Raw genomic sequence first — 19,115 nt, 5'->3', positions numbered from 1 at the left:
CAATTGATATGATATATTGAGATGATATAGGCACTTAAGATTTAACCCACTTAACCTTCAAAAAGCTTACCTATTGAATTAACCCTTAGTGAACCTCATTGATCCTATCACATTTTCTTTATTAACCCGTTAATGTTAACCTGTAACCTATATGTATGTTGTAAAATTATCCTTGTTATTGACTCCTTTTTTGTCAAAATTTGATTCGGTTAGTTGCTAACTATGTTTCATTTTTTCTTGAATTGTTGAATTTTATTCTTGTTCTATAAAAAAATTAAATAATTATAATAAATGTAAATGAAAAAAAATAAAATATTTGATAGAGCTTGAATAGTTAGTTTTTAATTTCTCTTAATTCAGCAACTGATTGTTTTTCTAGTTTGGTAACTTATTAATTCGATCTCGATTATAATCAACTTTTTTGGCCTTTTCCATACCCCTATCCTAAGCCCCATTACAACCTTGAAAAGACCTCTTGATTGGTGTGTCATCTCATTTTATAGTGATGGAGATTTAATTTTTAACGAAGCCTATGGTAATGACATCTCTTGTTCGACTATTAAGTGCATATTTCATGAACTTTAAACACTTTGAGTGCTTTGAGTGAATCTTTAGTGAGGATGTCAATTCTTGTTGATTTTGAATTTAAGGTAATTATTTAAATAAGTGAAGACACATATGTTTTTGTGCTTTAAAAATTTCGGATTGGATTGCTTAAATCTTTAGTGTCCTTTTGATTGAGTTTCCAATGCATGATTGTTTGCAAATTATCTTGAAACATTATTGATGAAAATCAAAAATTGGGAAAAGTTAACTTGAATGTAGGTTGAGAATTTTGCTTGAAGACAAGCAAACGCTTAAGTGTGGGGATATTTGATAAATGCTAAAAGTAACATGTTTTAGCCTCATTCTTAATGCCTTTTTGGATGATTGTTCAATTTAAAATGGTGAATTTTATGCTCCTAATTCTTTAAATTCATGTTTCTATAATTAGAAGAGCATTTGGGAGAAAAAGGAGCGAAAATTAGAAAATTGGAGCAAGTTTCAAGAGCCACACGGGCTGGACACATGGCTGTGTGAGCCACACATGCTACCACATAGCCATATGCCAGACCATGTGCATTTCACGAATTGCACTTCGGAAACGCAATTTTTAGGTTTTTCGAGCATTCTAAGACCTATGTATATCAAATATAAGGAGAGGGGAGGAACCCGTCAGAGAATACTCAAGAAAACAACTTGAAAAACACCATTGAAGCCGACTCGGAAGCAGATTTCCATCAAGATTGAAGATCTCCTTTTGATTTCTTTGAATTTTATTATGAATTTCTTTATTTCTTGTGGTTATATTGTTTTAGGACATCTTTATTTTTTTTATTATGAACTAATTTTCTAAATACCTAGGGGAGATAACCCCTATAATGAATTTTGTCTTTTGATTTCTGTTTTACGCAATAAATACTAGGATGTTGTTCTCAATCATGTGTGCTTAATTCTTGGTTAAATATTTCTAGACTAGTAATACATGTTTGATGTGCTTGAATCAGAGGAGGAATAGACCCTTTTTAAGAGTAGATCTAGCATAATTGAGTGGAGTTGCATGCAATCCTAGAAATAGGATGACATAAATCTACCGAATTAGAGTAAAATCTAATAGGGGGATCCATAGATTGAGTTAATACAACAATAGGGGTTTTAATTAAAAAGAAATTTTAATTAATCAACCTAGAGTCTGTTTCTCTTACTCTCGAAAGAGATATTAACATATTTAGGAATTTTTACGGATCATGATATTAAGTGAAGAAATTGTTTAATTCAGATTGATAACGACAGTTGAAATCTAGGTGGATTCTTTCCTGGGTATTGTTTCGCTTCTTGGTTATTAATCGTTTATTTTCCTGATTTGTGCTTTGTTATGTTCTTTAGTTAATTAATTTAGTTAATTCTAGTTTTAATCAATCTCTTCAATTTGTCGGTTAAATAATAGAAAGACAGTAATTACTAGTACTTTTAGTCCTCGTAAGAACGATATATTTGCTTATCGTAGCTATACTATTAATTGATAGGTGCACTTACATTTCTCGAATTTTTAATTGGTTTCGTGGACATCAAAGAAACCTCAGATATAACTAATTACTAAACTCCAGAAGAGATTTAGGTACTTGAATGTAAAGATGAAGATAGTAAAAATAAAGACATCTCGAAAATTCATGTCAATACGAGAAAATCTGGAACCTTGAAATAGAAAGGTATCAACAACAATTTTGCATGCAATTGATTGGCCAAAATGGAAAGGTGCAATTCAAGTATAATTAAATTCATGAAGTTTTTGGACTAGCAATCCAAACGTCCAAAGGTATAAAGCCAGTATGGTACAAATGAGTAATTTTTTGAAAACGAAATAAGAAAATGAAGTTTTTCACTAAGTCCTGGCATTGATCATGAATGGTATATTATTCTTTCATGGTGGATGCAATAACCTTTACATATCTTATTAGTATGGCAATTCAAGAAAATTTGACATGCGCCTAATGGTTGTTGATACAACCTTTATATGGATCACTATAAAAGTGAAGTTTATATTAAAATCCTTCAAGGATTAGAATGTTGGAAGCATATAAAAATTATCAAAAAGTTTTTCAATATGTTTGTGTAAATATTTATATGAATTAAATTGATCCGAACATACGTGGTAAATTCAACTCAATGAATAATAGTTGAAGATTATAAAATGATCCAACATGCGTATATACAGAAGGTTCATGATAAAAGTTTTATTATTATTGTTGTTGGAACTCCTGAAGAGATTAAAATATGTTTCTTCTTCACTTATGACATTTTGAAGAATTATGATATAAACATTTATAAATTCGTTTAAGCGATCATTTGAAAAGCTAGTATTCAAGATTGAATACGTAGAATTTGAGATATCATTTGATGTTGTCATGAGGGGCAGTAAATGCATGTTATACTCTTTTGCCCTTAACCAAGATTTTGTCTCATTGGATTTTCCTTGTAAGGCTTTTAATGAGGTAGCATGTTATGTGTATTATAGATATATGTATACTTTTTCCTTCACTAGGAATTTTTTATTCTCATAGGGTTTTTATCTTAGTATGGGTTTAACGAGACACATCATCTATCAAAGGACATCCAAGGGGGAGTGTTAAGAATATTTTTTTATTAAGTGGATGTCCATCAAGATCAAGATAACTTCTTATGTCTATAAATACAGACTTTAGAGAAGCATCGTAAACATATCTATTGGTCAATAAAATACATTTTCTTTTCTCACCTATTTCTCTTACTTTTACTCTATTTTTTTATTTCATAACACTTGAAAATTTATGGGTTTGGAAATTTATAAATTGATAATTTTATGGGTTTAGAAAAGGGTGACGATTAGAGTAAGATTTTCTTTCAATGATATTTCTATGAGTCCAAATAATCAATGGTTGGAATTAAATGTTAGAAAAGCAAAACACATTCAATCTTTCATCATGCCACATCGGATTTTTAGGAAAATGTAGTAAAATTTTGAGAAATGTGTGGTAACCTTTTAATTAGGTAACAAGTAAGAATTAAAAATAAAAATTAACATATGTTAAATACACTAACATAATAAATAAATAAGAGTGAAACGTTTCACATGAAATGTTTAAATGTGTTTCATTTTGGAATAATTGTTTTTTAAAATATTGTTTATTTTAGAGTTTACTTATATATTTATATTATGATCTTTAATTGGTTTTAAACTTTTTTAAATTTTATCGTTGACTTTAATTTAATTATTTTTATTTTGAATTTCATTTATATTTATGAAAGTATTATGAAAGTGAATGTTATTTAAGCACAATGAATAATCTCAAAAAAATATAATTTATTTTTATTTTAATTAAAATTTAATTAAATATTTTTAATATATTTGAATTAATTGTATATATTCAGTTAAGTTAAATTATTATTGGTGATAGTTGTTTCATGCTATTTAAAAAAAAAAGAGATAGTTTTTTCATGCTATCATTTTTTTTGTTTATATATAATTGTGTGTTGATTAAGTGTATCAACAATGATGGAGATATGAGGAGAAGGTGGTGGTGCAAAGGAGGTCAATTCACCTAAACAAATAAAGAGTTGAAGAAAGGATGTTAATAAGGAAGAAAGTAAGGAGGTTGATAAGGTTGAGTGTAATGAGTGTTCAACGTTGCTAATGGGGAAGAAGATCCTTTTTCTTTCATCCTAAAGGGTATTTATAGGAGGAGTCTTATTTTATAGTAATAATGACTTAGTGGGTTGTTACCAATGGGTTGTTGATCTGCCATAATTCGTTGTGGCAAATTAGATTATTTATTGCACTTAATGAGCTTGTTTTCTAGTCATTTTATGTTTATTTATTGTATTTTTAGTTTTATTAGTATTTTTACGCACTTTCTAGTATTTCGATGACTCATGAGGCCAACTCAGACCTCGAGAATGACTAATAGGCTACTTGAGTGTGTAGGGTGCCAATTCAGGTCAAAGAATGCAAATCACGACGACCATGTTGCGACACAAAATTGCGAAGCATCTAGGGCTGAAATAGTGTCGACGTCATGATGACATGTGCTGACATCAATGTTGCGACATCGTGACGTCATCCTAACACAGTGCTAATGTCAACAGCTGTATCTTGGCAGATTTTTTTATCTCTTTTATTTAATAGTATCAGGGGTGTTTTAGGCATATATCACACCAAATTTAGCCTATATAAGGAGGTCATTGTAACCCTAAGAGGAATCAACTGATTAGGGAGTAGATTTAGCTAAATAGTTTTCTTTAGTTTTTATTTTATATTTATGTTCACTTAGTCGAAAATTTTCTATTCCGATGCGAAGACGATTGCGAGCGAAGATTGCTCCAGAACGACGCTTATATTTATCAATAAACAATTTCTTTATTTATTTTATTCCATTGTTTATATTCTATTAGACTGATCAATTAATGTTTATATGAATATAGAGATAAAATCATGTGCTTTATTTATATCTATCACGTGCTTTATTTATATCTAGCATGTTTCGGTTATGGAACTATTTAATTGATTAAGTAGTTTAATGAATGGGTGTGTGCGTAGTTAGCAGATTCACAAGGGTTTCTCATACGAATTAGTTTGTATAATTTCACGTGTGCTTAAACCCTAGGATTGGTGACATTAAGAAGTAATATAGGTAAACGGATCGAGAGACGAGATTACTGAATAAATTGTGGATTAATATCGGTCAGGAAAGTGAGGCCGAGAGGTAAGCGTGTAGTTGTTGATTAGTTAGATAGTAGAGGCCGAGAGGTAATACTGTCTAGTTAATAATTAATTCATTATTAAAACTTGTGTTCTCCTATTAATTATAACCATTAATCAGACATAGGATCAAGCTCTCATCGTTGACACTAGGAATGGGAAATTCCATTAGGTTAATTTAGATTAATTAATCTTTCAATTTGGATTTACACTATTAACTTTTAAATCAATTAGATTAGTAATTATTTTCGATAATTAATTTAATAATAAATTTCTCCAATCTGTAATCCATTGGGTATGATCCTTAGAATACTTTCTAAATGTTTCGTTGTAAGCAAACTATATTACAATTTGACTTGTATAGTTGCGAACACTGTTGTTTAACCTTTTATTTATTTTGCTGTAGTATTTTCAGTCCAAGATGGTCGCATGTCTGGCGACAATCGGTTGTATTATGGAGTGTGTGGGGGATGAGTATATAGTGGGGCTCATTCTGTTATTCTATTTGAGGTAGTACGAGATTATTATGCTCAATTGGACTCTAATAATCACTAAAGGGAGTGTACACTGAAAAGCAGGTGACCTGATGTAAGAGATATTCCCGTTACCAGTGGATGATTGAACAGGAGGTGACTCATCTAAGAAGTTAAGCAAAATTGTTGATGATGATTTGAAGGATGAGAGGTAGGGAACCTTTTGCAGGTATCTTTTCGAGATGCCACGTGTGCAGCTCAAGTGGGGTAAGAAGGTTGTAATATATTATTAGGTTTAATTTGGGTTCAAAACCCATTAATTGAAAATGGAAACTTTTTTAAACAAAAATAATTTGCTATTAGATGCAAGAAATTCAAGCAATTTCAATTGAAAGATTTTTTTAAGCAGAAATAATGTGTAGAAGTGAGAAAATTAAGCGGGAATAATATATTTAGAAACAAGATATTATTATAATTTTATAAAATAAATTAGAACACATTAAAAAAATTCACGTATTAATAGAAAAGTTGTGAAATAATGTTAATTTTGGGTATATTGGTACACTCTCAGGATGAGAAATTATATTTATTTGGATAAAATATATTCATAATAAACATTTTGAAATTGACCCGAGCTTGATCAAAATAATCCAGGACTGATATAAAAATGTTTATACTTGTCCACATCCTTCAACTTTAGCTTCTTTGTAGGCCAAAGTTGAATGAACACAAGAACATGATTACTAAAATAAAAAGATTATTCCAGAAAACTAACATCATAAAAAGGAAGACAACAACTAAACCAATTATCTTATGGATGCTTTTTTGCTATCACATTTAAGAGAGTCAAAACCGCAACATATACCTTCTCAAACCTTCACAGTGGAAAACCCTGATCTGGTATTCAACATAAAAAAAACATACCCTAATACAAAAATAGCAAACAATCTGAAAAAAAAATCAAAAAAAAAAAAGAGGAAATGTAAAAGTTCAAGGCGGCACAAACCCTAGGTCCCAAGAACACCATGATCTACAAGGAAAAAATAAAAGAAAATCTATGTTTTGAATATTTGATTTCTTTTTAGATCCACAAAAAAGATGAGCATACGAACACAATAAACAATGAGAGTAAGAGACGGTCGCACAAGGAGAGTCAAATTCAACACAAATACGTAGAGACAGATTGAAAAAATAAAATAAAATACAGATGCAAACAGAGAAGCATCAGACAAAAGATCAGAGAAGAAAATTGAAAAGAAAAAACACGACAAAAAATACACATGAATACCGAATCAAGCTTACAAGCAACAAATAGAATCATCCGGAACTCAAATGAGTCACAAACAAGGAAGCCAAAAAGTGTAGGTAGTCTTTATTCTAACATGCACAAATATTACATTGTTTAAAATTTCTAATTAGTTCTAGTTTTTTTTTCCTAGAGATGAAGGATAAGTTTTCAATGAAAAAGAAAATAAAAGAGAGAAACCATGAGCTGGTAGGGTAATCTAGATGAATGAGATGGAGGGAAATTGTGTAGGAGAATAAATGAAAAAAGGAATCTTAGGGAGTAAAGAAAAGGTTGGGAGAGAAAAGAAAGTAAACATATGAGTTTTAGGATTAGGCTTGAAAATAATGAAAAAAAAAGGAAATTAGATGGTCTTTAAAATATTAAATAATAATTTTAATAATTTCACATGTGAAAGTGGGAGGTTCGCTGCTAATTTGAAGGACTTTTAGAGTCATTGAATAAATTAATGTTTTAATCCTCGTCGTTTGGTGTTTTTATAATTAATTTTTTAAAAATTCAAGTTAATCCTATGCAGATATGAATACATTCAGTTCAATTTCTAATTTGGTTTAAATTTATTTTATTAATTCCTTATATATAATTTAAATTATGATATTTTTATTTTTGTTAATTTAATTAAATTAATTATTTCTGTATTAATTGTGAGCTTTTAAAATTTTTTATTTTGCCTTTGAAAATTTACCTAAGGTATTGTTTCACAATTTGTAAATAATTGAGTCATTAGGTATAGAATAATTCAAGTTAATTAGAAGCTAAAACCCTAATAAAATGTCATCGGTAAAAGCGATATTTTCTTGGGACAAGTATTGTAAGGGTACTAATCATTTTTTTACGCATAATTGGTAAGTGCTAAAAGTAACATATTTTAATCTCATTTTCAATACGTTTTTGGGTGATTATTCGATGTTAATGGTGAATTTTATGCTCCTAATCCTTTAAATTTATGTTTTTATACTTAGGAGAGCATTTGGGAACAAAACGACTGAAAACTGGAAAATCAGATTAAGGTACAAGAGCCACACAGGCCGGCCCCTTCAACACGGCTGTGTTAGCCACATGGCCATGTGGCAGGCCGTGTCAGTTGTGCAAATTTGCACTTTGAACTGTTAGAAAACACAATTTTTAAGTTTTTCGGGCATTCTAAAACATATATGACAAAAAATAAGAAGATAGGAGAGAGTCGTCATAGAATACTCAAGAAAACAACTCGAAAAACACCATTAAAGCCGATTTCTGAAGCAGATTTCCGTCAAGATTGAAGATTCTCATTTGATTTCTAAAGAGATTATCATGAGTTTCTTTATTTCTTTCGGTTATACTGTATCTTGGATGTTTTTATTTTCAAGCATGAACTAATTTTCTAAATACCTAGGAGAGATGAACCCTATGATGAATTTGTCTTTGAAATTTTCTTTTAAGCAATAAATACTTAGATCTTGTTCTCAATTATGTGTGCTTAATTATTGGTTTGATATGTCTAGATTATTGATCCATGTTTGATGTGCTTAAATCAAAGGAGGAATAAACCCTGTGTAAGAGTAGATATTGCGTAATTGAGTGTAGTTGCATGTAATCCTAGAAATAGAATGACATAAATCTCCCGAATTAGAGTCAAATCTAATAGGAGAATTCATAGATTGAGTTAATGCAATAATAGGGGTTTAATTTGAAACAAATTTTAATTAATCAACCTAGAATTAATTACTTTTACTCTCAATATACAAAGTAAAGAAATAGTGTAGTTTAGATTGATTATTAATCTAGGTGGATTCTTTCTTGGGTATTATTTCGCTTCTTGATTATTAATCGTTTATTTTGCTGATTTGTTCTTTGTTGCATTCATAGTTAATTAGTTTATTTAATTTTAGTTTTCAATCAATCACTCGAATTTATCGGTTAAATAATAGAAATATGATAATTACTAGTACTTTTAGGGTGCGTTTGGTTCGCTGTAATGGAATAGAGGCGTAATAGGTAATCATTTTGTTTGGTTGAATTGAATGGAATAGAGGCGTAATGGTTTTCTTGTGTTTGGTTGAATGGAATAGATGGGTAATAGCATAAGGAAAAAAACTAAAATGACTACAATACCCTTAGCATAATTTTTTTTAGGTAGATGATTATAGTTATTGTTATTAAATTTTAATAAGATTATTAATATAAATAATAAATAATTTAATCATATTTTAACATAATTATTATTAAATATAATTTAATAAAATATATAATTTAATAAAATTATTAATATTAAATATTCTTATATGAATTTATTAAAATCATAATATATAATACTATAAAATATAATTTTAACATAATTATTTTTAAACATAATTTAATAAAATATATAATTTAATAAAATTCTTAATATTAAATATTCTTTATATGAATTTACTAAAATCATAATATATAATACTACAATACTTACAAATTCTATTAATCTGGTCCCAACTTTAAAAATTCAATAAAATTAACCTTCAATTTTACATATTATATCAATTTAACCTTTATTCTTAAAATTCAAAAATTAAAATTAAAAACTAAAAATTTAAACATTTATTTTTATTAAAATACATACAAAATTATAAAATATTTATAAATAAATGAATATCTATTTTTCTCATTTTTAACATGACATTTATTTATTAGAATAATATATTTATAAATAAAACAATTTAAGGAGAAAAAGCAATGAAAAAAATTAGACAAATTTAAAAAAATTAAACATTAACGCCTCCATGCTTAATTTTGATAAAACTACAATCTAATATTGAAAAAGATAAAGTTGACGTCCTTAGATTGTTGGCCCAAAATGCCAAATTTACATCCATATTTTTAAACTGCAATACATATTTAATGTGCTAAAATATCATTAGTGGAACAAATAATTTAATTATTCTACAATAATAAATAACTTTAGAATTATATTTTGCATAAACATAATTTTCATATATTAAAAAATTTTCATTGAAATTCATGAAATTCTATGTCATAATCCATATGTTATACAGTTTTGCCACATCAAAAAGTTAGAAAATTGTAATGAAATACCATCCCAAATATTACAAACAGAAAAAGTTACGAAAATATCATCAACAAAACCATAATTTTTAATGGTCAGCAAGAAATCTTCTGACCCATTCCAACTGCACATTAGAAGGTAACTAAAGAAAACGAGCATTTGAGTTGGATGATCTGGAATTTTACTCAATGCTCGAAACCGCTCGTCCTCTGTTAAACCTTATATTTCAGATAAGGTTAGATATAAATTTGTAGCTTTTTCTTGGATGATCTGGAATTCTTCTGACTTCTGTTGAACTACCACATCGGAGGCAATACTCCTACTGATTTGTTCGCCAATGGCCAGCATGTTTTCCGCCAATAAAGTCTCAACATCATGAACAGAAGAAGAAAAATGATCACTTGCATTAGAATTCTTTTTTTTCTTCTATGAAGATGAGGAACCCCCTTGGTTTCTATCTGGTTGCAGCTCCGTAGCAGAAACATCCATGTCATCCAAAAAGACATTAGCATCGCAGTCATAGTATTCGTTTCTTTCTTCATTAATATCTGCAGTAGGTACATCCTCAACATTTATTTCTTCAAGAACATAAGCGGCTGTTTGAGCATCTTTCCCAGTCGCTCGATCTCTTGCGTATATGGTAGTAAGTTGGTCGTAGTAAGGGAAACTACGATGTCTGAATTGACCGGCTTCTTTATGACTCTATAAAAATGAGGAAATCATATTAGTTATAAGTATGGTAAAAATAAGATAATAAAGACTTGAACTAATTCTTGCCTTTAAATAAGAGTCCCAAACCGCATCTTCAACAACAACGAGCTGCCTATGCTCATCCCAACCAAAACCGCTTGTGTTTTGGCCATTAAGCATGTCATACACGATTGACCAATCCCTTTTTAGTAACCTAATCCTTGACTCAATATTAGGTCTAGCCTTTAACATTGCATTGGGTAAAGCCTTTTCTAATATTTTTTCCAACTCATTTAAATAACCGGCTTTGAACCCCGTATCAGCATTAAATGTTCCAACATTGTGCAAGTCCACCATGCAGGAAACCAATGCTGCATCTTCTTCTGGAACCCATTTCTTTTTGGTTCCTCGAGATGCTTGGGAAGAAACATTTGATTCTGAAACACCTGACATAATTATCTTAAGAAAAAACAAAATAAAATTAAGTTTAATATCATGAATCAAAAGGGAACACTTTATAAAATTAAAATTAAGTTCAATATCATGAATCAAAACTCAACATCAGTATAAAATTATAACACATGATGAATGAAAAAATCAAATTATAATTCAACAAGTTTAGTACAATACAAAAAACAATTCAAACACCATCAAAGTTTCACAAATTAGATACATAAAATAACATAAACAAATTAACTCAAACTCATTTTCTCCCTAAACCTAACTAATTTCTAGATGCTTGCCATTCATCGAACATTTGGTTGGCTAGTTCCATCCTCCAAGTAGCCCAAGCATCCGATGGATAAATATTGACGATATTCGGTTCATCATCATCTACTACATTACTAGGTAATCCTTCTCCCACCTCCGCTTCAATAGGATCAATACTCATATGGGTTCGAATAAAATTATAGAGCAAACAACATGCAATGATTCTATTGTGCACCCTTACAGGATAGAATGATGGACTCCTAAGTATTCCCCATCTAAGTTTTAATAACACAAAGCATCTTTCAATAACATTACGTGCTGAGGCATGTTTCATATTAAAAAATTCTTGCGGAGTACTTGGCTGATAACCCTAATGCCACTCATTCAAATGATATCGTTGTCCTCTAAAAGGTGCAAGAAATCCCTCACAATTTGTGTATCCAACATCAACTAGATAATAACAACCTATAATTTTTTTTAAATGATTAATTTCCCAAAAAAGTTTGATCTTTAATGAATAATTCAAAGTCCTCTAACTATCCACTTTACCATGAGGAACTTTTAGTCCATGTCTCCTACTAATGGCATCTCGAAGAACTCGTCGATCAGCAACAGAACCTTCCTAACCAGGAAGAACATAAACAAATTACATATCAGGTGTACAAACACCTAGCATATTTGTTGCTATGTCACCTTTTTGCGTTCGATATCTAGGTTTATCAACTGTTGGAACCCTAATCTTGATGTGGGTTCCATCAAGAGCGCCTAAGCAATTCTATATCACATGTTATAAAACCTTGAGTTAAGATACTAAATTTAAATCTAAATCAACTAAATTATGTACAAGTTATATATAAAACTCAGTCCAATACCTTAAACCATTTCCACCTTGTGTCTGAAGAATTAGCTATAATTGGCTCTGCCTTTTTAAATAACACATCTTGTAAGCGTATGACAACATTTAAAACACTATGAAATGATCTGCTAACAGTTTCCCCAGACCTATTGAAGTGATGCTTGATAACTCGATTTTTAAGATGATGGGAAATGATATGTAAAAACATTGCCACTTGCTCATCAACAAGCATGTGCCTTGACGACTTCAATCCCCTTAACGTTTGTAACATCTCACATAGTTTGAAAAAGGCAAATCTATTCATCCTAACTTGTTCAATACAGGTCTTGTCACTAGCATATATAAGCCTTTTCACATAATCCCATTGTGCATAAAAATCTAAAATATAAGACCTAATCCTTGGTATATAAGTATGTAGGCTATCGATGGCACCCAATGTAAGTAAAAACCAACTTGGAATACTACAGATTTGCAACCATATTGTCAATGCAATACCAATTCTTTTACGCCTCACACTTTGTGCAATTAAAGGCAGACGAGCCATTACTGAGAGATATTAATGTGTTCCATATTGTCAAATCGTAGTAAAAGGGTCACATTTCTCCAATCATAATTTCAATAACAGTAAAATAAAATTAAATAATTTAATTGCCAAAGAACTTACAGTGATTGTGTGAAAAGAAGACGCTCAACTGTGGGTGGAGGAAGCAATCAAACAAGCCGCTTCAATAGGAAGCAACATCACACTATCAAAGAAAAATGAACAATACAAATTTAGAATCTTAACGAAGCAAAAAATAGAAATGAAAATTATCTTTGCAATTTATATCTTATGTATCATTGTATTAAATTATTTAAATCTCATGTAACCTAACTATCTTTTACTTTCCACTATCATCTCTAAGAATAACATTTTAACATTTAACTGTATTTTTTGACAACATTATAATAATAAAAACTAGCACATTGCACATTTAAAGAAAGTTGAGAGAAAAATGGTTTCAATTCACAACATTATAGAAGGTTGGTATTTTCATCAGCTTTGTAATACAATTATATCTATGATTTTGCGGATTCAATTTTAATTTAATTTAGACCATCACTGATATGATAATAATAAAAATTATGTGAGCGCATTTTATTTTCAAGAACACTTTCAACTACATCAAGCATTACCACAAATTACAATTCCGATTTCCAAAGTGCAGATAAATACATCAATGAAAGCCAGCTTATGTACATATATTGGCCTGAAGAACAAGATGAGGAAGCAACTTGGGCATGTATATATATATTTGTAGTTTTTCTTTGGTTTTATTAATATCCTATGCATACACGTTTACCATGTACCTTACTACACCTGGGACCTGGCTTTGGATTCGGTATTGGATTCATTTTTTTCTGTAGAAATCAACAATATCACTTATTTTAAATACAAAAACCAAAGCTAAGAAAATCAGACCCAAATCTCATAATTAAGCTAATTTACTATATTACTAAAAACCAAAAAAAAAATGCTTTGTTTATATATGGATCAAAGTAAAACATAAGGTAATAAAACCAGACCCAAATCTCACAATTAAGTTGATAAATAAATTTGGTCTTACTTTGGATAACTAGAGCACAAGTTGATGTTGGAGTAGTGAAAATAACAAGAGTGGACAGCAAAAGAATGCAAGATTTATTATATATTTATTAAATTTATTAATATATTTATATTTATTATGTATGTAAATTTGAATCAATATGGTATCTTTATTATATCAATTTAATATACTATTTTTAATATATATTTAATTATCAACAGCTTTTAAAATAAAATAATATATTTTAAATGAAATTGAAATAGGCTAAAAAATGATACATTATTAAAATATTATTCCATAACTCACTTCCAAATTTTATAAAACTTAAAAAGAGATAGTGTCCAATTAAAGCCTCACTTGTAAGTCAAAGAACATACTTACATTTATTGCAATACAATTTAATTAATCACAATTGATGAAGGTACTCAATCAACTAACTAAACCAATTTCGCAAGTTATTCACAATTACATGTAAACAAATTGCCAATCTCCTAGTTTTCCATGCTCATGGTCGTGCAGTAAGATGATAATTATCATGATTTATCATTTACATTTATCCATAAAAAAAATCAAGCTAAAGTAACAGCAAAGGAATCACAGTCAATCACAGTCAATCAGCCAATCAACCTAGTGACAGACAGTCGCATTTTAAGCAGGCTATTGAGTGAAAAATTGGTTCTAACAAAAGAGAAAAACCCCATTAAAAGATGAGGAATGGGTCTTGCCTATTTTTCAAAGGATAATTGGAAGAGAATATTGGTGTTGGCTCTTTGGTTCTCAATCTGTGCAGGCTTGTTCAACTGGAAATTCAAATCCTTTAATTTCATTTCACTTTACCAATTCAAACGGACTTACATAAAATGTACATTTTTCAATTATTACATTCAATTTAACTATCAATTATAAAAGTCTTGTAATTACTCGAATAAAATTTTTGAACTACCTCAACATAAGAAATTCGATCCCAAATTCAAATTTTTCAATACCAATAAAAATCAACTTATTACATCACCACTTGCAAAATATAACTATAAAAACATTACTATGGAGTAAACCACAAAAAAATAGAACATATAGTTCTCATAGACACCGAAACTTGAGCTACATGATGAAGTATCGTAATTGAGCCCATGATCCCTTAAATACTCATCATGGTCGATATAACTCCTCAAGGGAGCAACATCTATCACTCTATCGTCTAAGCTAATGCTTATAACAGAGGTATCAAACCTCTTATTATATCCCTTACATTCACAACAAAGAATTCCTGCAAAACCAAAGTAACATGAAGACAAACAAGCAAAATAGAAGGAATTCATTCAAACTTGTGCTTTAAAATTGTAGTGCACACTCACAGCTTCATAAAAGAAAAAAAAGAAAAGGGAAAATCTTGAAAATAATACATTTTCCTTTCTGATAAGCTTGCAACCTTCAATATGATCAAAACCAGGAGGCAGATTTCCACTTGGGATTGGCTCTTTTTGCAGAATAGAAATGTTCCATGGATTGTGATGCGCAAGTCCAGTATTACAATTGAAAAAAATAAGGTAAAATTGAAAAACATGAAGTCAAGATCTATTGTTAATTGTGATGCACAAGTTTAGTATTACAATTTCGTGCATCATAAAATGTTTTGTAAAACTATCCAGCACTCACACATTTGGCAAGACATAAAGCATAAGAAAGGAAACTCTATGAGAGGTTTACATGAAGCATGTTTCACTCAAGAATACCATATATACGATGTTATAATAGGCAAATCATACATGATATATTTGTCACTAGATCTTCTGAAGTGAAACTAATATACTAAAGTCGCCCATCGATTGATCCAAGCCCAAATTTACACCTAATTTCTAGTGAAACCGAGCAGAGACAATAACTACATCATAATCTAACACTATGCTCCAAAGCACTAGCAATTTCCATTGGATCAATATTGTAGATACCATAATTTTATTTGCACCAGCAGATACCATAATTGCACTTATAGATTCTAGAAACTCGTACTTCTTTTTTGCTTCAATATTCATTAGAGAATTTACCTGTTTTCCTTAAATGAAAAAGAAAAGTCACGAAATCGTGCATGAAACATAACGAGAATTGAACATAAATAAGCAGGGAGTTTCACAACCGAAGTGAACATACTAAATTGAAGCAGGTTCTTTCGAAAGCAGATTTTGATTTCTCTAGTTACTTACGGAATCTTGGAAAGAATGCTCAAGATTTGCACCTAAAACATCTAATATTTGCACCTAATATTCAAGATTTCACCTAGTTGACTCGAAGGTATTTAAAATTTTATCAATGCAGGTCAGAATAAGCTATCAGATACTAGAGACAACAGAATAGATACTAAAGCAAAAAAGACCAGATTGTGTAAACATTCCATCCAGGTAATTAGAAACATAATTTTTTATATTAAGGTGAGCAAAGAGAACGAAGCAAGAACATAAGTTTTCTAGAAAAAGGCATAACATCAGGATATATAATTCAAATACAAAAGAAGTACAATTATTACATGGGCTGACTAGCAATTACTTGAGGCAGCCTTGGTTAGTATTACAACATTAAACCTGAATAACTTGGGAAGAACTAGCAAAACATTGATATAAAGTGTTCTAAATGCAGCACATAATCAAATTACCCAATGCAAGTAAGAAAAATAGACTACTTTATGAGTCTTTTTTTATCAGTTTCTTTATAGATATTGCCAGCACTGCTATTTACTTGTTATCTTCTAAAAGTCATTATATGAATTTTCATTTTCATTTCTCATATTCACTACTTAAATTACAAACCTTATCCAATAGTTTATGAAATAATAATGTTGGGAAGAAAGTTTGTGTTTTTTCATCTGAAAAATCTGATGGTATTTGGGATGTTACAGGATTGTAGCAATCAAAGGACCTACATACATAGGACACTAATAACTTGATTAATGGTTTAAGAAACAAATGGAAGGATATCTATTGTGATGATTTATGGTATTGAAAGAAAGCAACCCATTATTGCAACAAGAGAAAAGAGGGAAATCTCGTGACTGCCCTTAGCTAAGCATTAGGCTCTGCACGACTAAAATCAAATATTTCAAAACAGAACAAGCATACACCTAAATCATGAGGAAGAAAATAAAAATTCGGATTAAGTAAAAAAAGAAAAGAAGCACTTGCCAAAACAATTGAGCTGGAGATTTGAGACGGTAGAGTCGGCGAAATATGCCAATATGACAGTGGAGGTGACTTTGCTGGCAGCTTCTGTTGATGTTGGGAGGGAGAGGGTGGAGGTCGATTTCAGGTAGGGAGGGAGGGTAAAATAGAGACAGATTTGGGAAGACGTTCGTAATAGGGCTAATCGTCGTTTTGGGAAGGGAATACAAAAGTAGAGAATTTGGGGAATAGGTCGGTAATGTAATAGGCGCGTAATAGGCATTACAGTGAACCAAACACGGAATTAGGTGGGGCGCGCAGAATAGATGGGTAACCACATACCCATTACAGTAAACCAAACACGCTGTTAGTTTTCATGGGAATGATATCTTTACTCATCGTAGCTATACTATTAATTGATAGGTGTACTTGCCTCAGTCAAATTTTTAGCTAGTTCACGATGCATCAAGTTTTTGGTGCCATTACCAAGGACTTGAATATTAGGAAAACTTTATTTCTATTAATTTAGCCATTTTATATTTTAATTTTTTTGTTTTTAATTTAATTTTTACATTTTAATTTTTCTTTTGTTTGATTCTGACAGTTTTTTAGGTCTATGACTAGAGGCAACCCATTAGAATCGTTAATTTTTAACAGTGAGATTGAAAAGCCTGCTCGCAGAAATCAGAGAGAAGTTAGAGAACCAAGGCAAGATCAACAAATTTTAATAGATGATAAATAGCAAAAGGATATTATTGCAGAGATGGAGGATAATCAAAATAATCAGCAACCTCTTCCACGTCCTGCTCTTCGGACTATGTATGATTACGCTAAGCTTGCTCTGATTGGAGCTAAATCAAGTATTGTCAGACTAACAGTTGCTGCAAATAATTTTGAGATCAAGCTGGACACAATTCAAATGGTGCAGCAATATGTTCAGTTTGATGGGTTGTAAGATGAATATCCGAATTCTCATTTGGCTAACTTTCTAGAGATTTGCGACACATTTAAGATTATTGGCATTACTGATGATATCATACGCTTACGGTTGTTCCCATTCTCTTTGAGGAGCAAGGCAAAACAGTGGTTAAAGTCACTTCCACGGGGTTCTATCACAACTTGGGATTAGACGATTGAGAAGTTTTTATTGAAATATTTTCCACCGGCCAAAACAGTTAAGTTGAGGAACGACATCTCTTCGTTTGCCCAAATTGAGCTTGAGACATTATATGATGCATGGGAGGGATTTAAGAATCTTTTGATAAGGTGCCCTCATCAAGGATTACCTTTGTAGTTACAAGTTCAAACTTTTTACAATGGTTTGCATCCTTCGACTAGACAGATGATTGATGCAATAGCTGGCGGAACATTGAATAACAAAACACCTAAGGCAGCCCAAGAATCTATTGAAGAGATGGCATTGAATAATTATCAGTGGAAAGTCATAAGAACAAAATCCATCAATGAAGCCAATATTTTTAATATGGATGCAATTGCTATGTTGGCGAGTCAAGTTGAAGCACTGAGTAAAAAGATTGATGATTTGAGTTACAGTAAACATGTGAATTCGGTAATGCAATGCGATGTGATAGGAGTGGGGATGATTAACTTTGAATATTCACCCTTCAAGTTTAACATGGAGCATGAGCAAGTCGAATTTATGGGTAATAATTTTAGACCTCAAAATAACCCATATACCAATAATTATAATCCAAGATGGAGGAATTATCCAAATTTTTCTTGTGATGGTCAAGGAAATCAAAGGTCACAACCTCTTCCGGGTTTTCAGCAACCTTATCAGTAAGAGAAGAAACCAAACCTTGAGGAGATGTAGCTAAATTTATTTCGTTGTCCAAAACTAGATTTCAGAACACTAAGACAACTCTAAAAAATTAGCAAGCATCGATTCAAGGGTTTGAAAATCCAATTGGACAGCTTGCTAAACTGGTTTCGGAGAGACAACAAGGTTTTTTACCTAGTAACATTGAATCCAACCCAAAGAAGCAAGTCTATACAATCAATGTTTGAAGCGTGGGAGGGTTAGTCG

At 30.6% G+C, this 19,115-nt stretch overlaps 1 protein-coding gene and 1 non-coding gene across 2 annotated transcripts in view; both read right to left on the bottom strand.

Moving 5' to 3' along the window:
* Nucleotides 1-13,088, bottom strand: part of LOC105784694 (uncharacterized protein At2g29880-like) — a 33,004-nt gene extending 19,916 nt beyond the window's left edge. The window contains exon 1 of the mRNA XM_052632465.1: nucleotides 12,998-13,088. The gene's annotated coding sequence lies outside the window, so the exon portion shown is untranslated. The remainder of the gene's footprint in view (nucleotides 1-12,997) is intronic.
* A 5,157-nt stretch (nucleotides 13,089-18,245) lies between these two features.
* Nucleotides 18,246-18,352, bottom strand: LOC128032807 (small nucleolar RNA R71). The gene has a single exon (XR_008189146.1). It is a non-coding gene; the product is annotated as a small nucleolar RNA R71 (small nucleolar RNA).
* Between the last annotated feature and the right edge of the window lie 763 nt (nucleotides 18,353-19,115).

This window comes from Gossypium raimondii, chromosome 1 (assembly GCF_025698545.1).
Source record: "Gossypium raimondii isolate GPD5lz chromosome 1, ASM2569854v1, whole genome shotgun sequence".
NCBI lineage: Eukaryota > Viridiplantae > Streptophyta > Magnoliopsida > Malvales > Malvaceae > Gossypium > Gossypium raimondii.
The sequence above is the reverse complement of the archived record's forward strand: the minus strand, read 5'-3'. Positions and strand labels throughout refer to the sequence as shown.